General features: G+C 42.7%; 1 protein-coding gene across 3 annotated transcripts in view; it reads right to left on the bottom strand.

Moving 5' to 3' along the window:
• Window positions 1-4,689, bottom strand: part of CTDSPL2 (CTD small phosphatase like 2) — a 98,222-nt gene that overhangs the window by 38,188 nt on the left and 55,345 nt on the right. The gene's annotated exons all lie outside the window — the stretch shown is intronic.

Here is a 4,689-nt window from a genome sequence, read left to right as displayed (position 1 = left end):
CCAACTCCTGGGCTCAAGCGAGTCTCCTGCCTCAGCCTCCCAAGTAGCTGGGACCACAGGCGCCCGCCACAGCACCGGCCATTTTTTTGGTTGCAGCCATCATTGTTGTTTGGTGGGCCCGGGCTGGGGATTTGAACCCGCCACCTTAGGTGTATGTGGTTGGCGCCCTAGCCGATTAAGCCACAGGCAGAGGTATCCAAGAACAAGCTAAATGTTCTCTAACCATGAGAACCTTTTAAAAACAAAGAATAATTTCTTAACAAACTTCCATCTCAATACAGAATAACAAGTGAAATCTCCCAATTCTTCTATAAAATGATCCCAACTCTTTCTATTTCTTTCCAGAATCCTCCAAATGTCATTTAAGCAACAAAAATAACAAAATCAACCTCCAATATTATCAACTTTCTTACAAAATATCCTTTCTCTTTGAGCGCTTTCAATTTAACCTCTTTCCTAAAAACATTTCTTTTCCTGACACGCTCACTCAACACTTCTTATTCTCCCACATTCAATGTTCTAATGAATTGGAATTCATTTATCTTCATTGCTGCCACCAAATCACTGGTTTTCTACCAATGTGCAAAAAAAATTTCTGCTCTTGGCTCAGCACCCATAGCCCAATGGTTATGGTGCCAGTCACCTATACCAGCCTGGGCCAGCTAAAACAACAATGACAAGTGCAACCAAAAAAAAAAAAAAAAAAAAAAAAGGCTGGGCATTGTGGTGGGCACCTGTAGTCCCAGCTACTTGGGAAGCTGAGGCAAGAGAATCACTCAAGCCCAACAGTTTGAGGTTACTGTGAGCTGTGATGCCACTGCACTCTACCCAGGGTGATAGCTTGAGACTGTCTCAAAAGTAAAAACTAAAAAAAAAATTCTGCTCTTTTGAAACTGATGTTGCATGGCTATATAATTCTTTATTTATTCTCACTGTTGTCACTTACCATCTCTTGCCTGGATCCTCTCCATTATAGAGGAGTTTAACGCTTAGCTACTAGTTTACTGCTCTATTTAATATTATTTTGTCTAGTTATTATAGGTGATGTCAATGACGCATCTGATGACTAATCCTCAAAGTTTGTGTCCCAGTAAGCTCCAACTAGCTTCATTCACACTGCTCTTTAGCAATTTTTTTTTTTTTTTGAGACAGAGCCTCAAGCTGTCCCCTTGGGTAGAGTGCCGTGGCATTACAGCTCACAGCAACCTCCAACTCCTGGGCTCAAGTGAGTCTCCTGCCTCCACCTCCCAAGTAGCTGGGACCACAGGCACCCGCCACAACGCCCAGCTATTTTTTGGTTGCAGCCGTCATTGTTGTTTGGCTGGTCCGGGTTGGGGATTTGAACCCGCCACCTTAGGTGTACGTGGCTGGTGCCTTAGCCGGTTGAGCTATAGGCACCGAGCCGAGGCCCCAGGTTCTTCACACCAGCAGGGACCTTTACCATTCTCTTCAAGTTCTTACCACCAAGAATATCTCAGTATTCAAAGAAAAAACTCCCTGGGTATGATGGCTCATAACTGTAATCCTAGCCTTGGATCCCTTGAGGCCTACAGTTTGAGACCAGCCTGGGTAACACAGCAAAACCCCGTGTCCACCCTCCTCAAAAAATACATATATATTTTTTCAGAATATAAAAGTATGAATTTATTTTATATTAGAGAGAAAAAAATAGTAGGGGGAAGAGATTATAAAGAAAAGAGAAAAAAGTAAAGAGCAGGGAGAGAGGGGAAGATGGGGTAAGGGGGAAAGAAAAGGAACAAGACTGGCATGGCATCCTAAAAAAGAAGAATGCGAAACACACACACAATTTTAAAACTAGCCAGGCATGGTGGCACATGCCTGTAACCCTAGCTACTCAAGAGGATGAGGCAGGCAGATCACCTAAACCCAGAAATTTGAGGCTACTATGAGCTAGTATCATGCTACTACACTCCAGTCTGGTTGCCAGAATGAGACCCTTTCTCAAAAACTAAATAAATAAAACTAAATCTCAAATATTAACTCCTTCTTCCTCAAATTATCTATTTCTGTACATATCTTCACAGCTTCTTTCCTCCATCATGAGGGGAAAATGTTTCTTTCCATTTTGACCTTAATTATTTTACCTGTTCTTTTGATTCCATCCCTGTCAGTAGTCTCCAGAAATTTTCTCCATTAGTTATTCTCTGCCCTTTTCATGCTTGCCTCTTGTAAATACAAACTACCTCGTGAAACTACATAACATCTCTAATTTCCTTCTTTCATAGGCAAGCTCCTCATAACAGTAACTGCTGTTATTATAAGTCAACACATACTGCTCCTTTCTTACTTTCCACTTTACTCTTCTTTTTGTTTGTTTTGGTTTTTTTTCTTCTTTTTTTTTTTAGACAGTCTCATTCTGTTGCCCTCAGTAGAGTGCTGTAGTGTCACAGCTCACGGAAACCTCCAACTCCTGGGCTTAAGCGATTCTCTTGCCTCAGCCTCCCAAGTAGCTGGGACTATAGGTGCCCGCCACACCACCAGGCTATTTTTTGTTGCAGTATGGCTGGGGTGGGGTTTGAACCCGCCACCCTTGGTATATAGGACTGGCGCCCTACCCACTGAGCCACAGGTGCCTCCCTGTTTTGTTTTTTTGAGGCAGAGTCTTACTATGTGGCCCTTAGTAGTGAGCTGTGGTGTCATAGCTCACAGCAATCTCAAACTCTTGGGCTTAAGTGATTCTCTTGCCTCAGCCTCCCAATAGCTGGGACTACAGGTGCCTGCCACACCATAATACCTAGCTATTTTTTGGTTGCAGTTATCATTGTTGTTTAGCAGGCCTGGGCCAGGCTTGAACCCGCCAGCTTCAGTGTATGTGAAGGCTGAGCACCCTACACTGAGCTACATACTCATGTACATTTGGTCTTTACAATTGTTTGACCCTGGGCTTTGATAGCTTTTCGTCCTTTGGCTTCCACAACACTATTTCTTTCCTGGTTTACTCCATGTCTTCTTGTCTTCTTTTGTTGACTACTGTTACTCTGTCCAGTCCTTAAATGTTTTTCCCCAAGATTTTCATCTAGGTCTGCTAACCAAATAAACCATTTACTTTACTGGTTTCAACTAATATCTACAAGCTCATGATACCATGATTTACTGTTTAAACCCAGAATTCTGAGGTCCACATCAGAATAACAAATTTATAATAGACATATTTATTTGGTTGCTTCATAGCCTTTCAAACTCAGGATGGCTCAAATTAATCTCAATTATTTATCTCCCAAGAACTTTCTTCTCCTTTTTGAACCTTCTACCCTTCTGTCATCTTAAATCACTTTCACCTCCAGTGTGTATGCAAAATTTGTAAATTTTATATCCTCTCTTCTCTAATACCACAATATCTCATCAAGTTTCACAAGGACTACTAATTGTTCTCCCTGACTGCAGCCTCTTGAGAATGTAGCCAATAAACTATTGCCAAAGTGATCTTTATAAAACATAAACTTGACCAAGTTTAAAACTTTGCAATCATCCTCCACTGATTAAGGATAAAGTTTGAACATCTTACCATAATCTGACCTTTTCATATCTCTTCTACCTTTTTCTTCTCAAATTCAATGCTCCATCAGTTACAAACTATAGTTTCTTAAATATACTATGCTGCTTCCTGTAGGGACTTTGCCCATGTTGTCCCTTCTGTTGATTCAGCTTTTTTTTTTCTTTTTTTCTGAGATACAGACTCACTCTGTCGCCCAGGTAGAGTGCTGTGGCATCTTCATAATTCACAGCAACCTCAAACTCAAGCAATTCCTCTTGTCTCAGCCCCCCAGAAGCTGAGTTTTTTCTATTTTTAGTAGAAAGGGTCTTGCTCTTGCTTAGGGGGTACTCAAACTCCTTAACTCAAGCAATCCACCTACCTCAGCCTCAGGGTGCTAGGATTACACTGGGGAGCCATCGCACCCAGCCTGGATTCAGCTTTTCTATCAAACCTTTGTGAGATATCACCATTACCACCCAGAATACAGGACCACTCAATTCTGTAAATACGCCATGGTCTCATATCTCTACAATGCACCTATAAAATTTATTATACCTATCTACATACATCTTTCCCTCTTGTAAGAAGTAAGCTCTTGGAGCTGGGCACAATGGCTCATGCCTATAATCCTAGCACTCTGGGAGGCCAAGGAGGGTAGATTGCTTGAGCTCAGGAATTCAAGACCAGCCTGAGAAAGAGCGAGACCCCATTTCTACTTAATAAAATAGAAAAACCAGTTAGGCATTGTGGCTAGATACTATAGTCTCAGCTCCTCAGTGTTGCCAGAATTCAAGAGTTTAAAGTTAATATGAGCTAGGCTGACACCATAGCACTCTACCCAGGGTAACAGAGTGAGACCCTTATCTCAAAATAAATAGTAAGCTCCTGGCCAGGCACAGTAATCCTAGCACTTTAGGAAGCCCATGGTGGGAGGATCACTTGAGGCCAGGAGTTGATGAGCAGGTGCTGAGATCCCATCTCTACAAAAATGAAAAAATTGGCTCGGCGCCTATAGCTCAACCGGCTAAGGCACCAGCCACCTACACCTAAGGTGGCGGGTTCGAATCCGCAGCCCGGACCCGCCAAACAACAATGACGGCTGCAACCAAGAAATAGCCGGGCGTTGTGGCAGGCGCCTGTGGTCCCAGCTACTTGGGAGGCGGAGGCAGGAGACTCACTTGAGCCCAGGAGTT

Source organism: Otolemur garnettii, unplaced genomic scaffold (genome assembly GCF_000181295.1).
Source record: "Otolemur garnettii isolate 467f Iridium unplaced genomic scaffold, OtoGar3 scaffold00050, whole genome shotgun sequence".
NCBI classification, from domain to species: Eukaryota; Metazoa; Chordata; class Mammalia; order Primates; family Galagidae; genus Otolemur; species Otolemur garnettii.
Note: the sequence above shows the minus strand (reverse complement) of the source record. Positions and strands in the feature narration are given on the sequence as shown.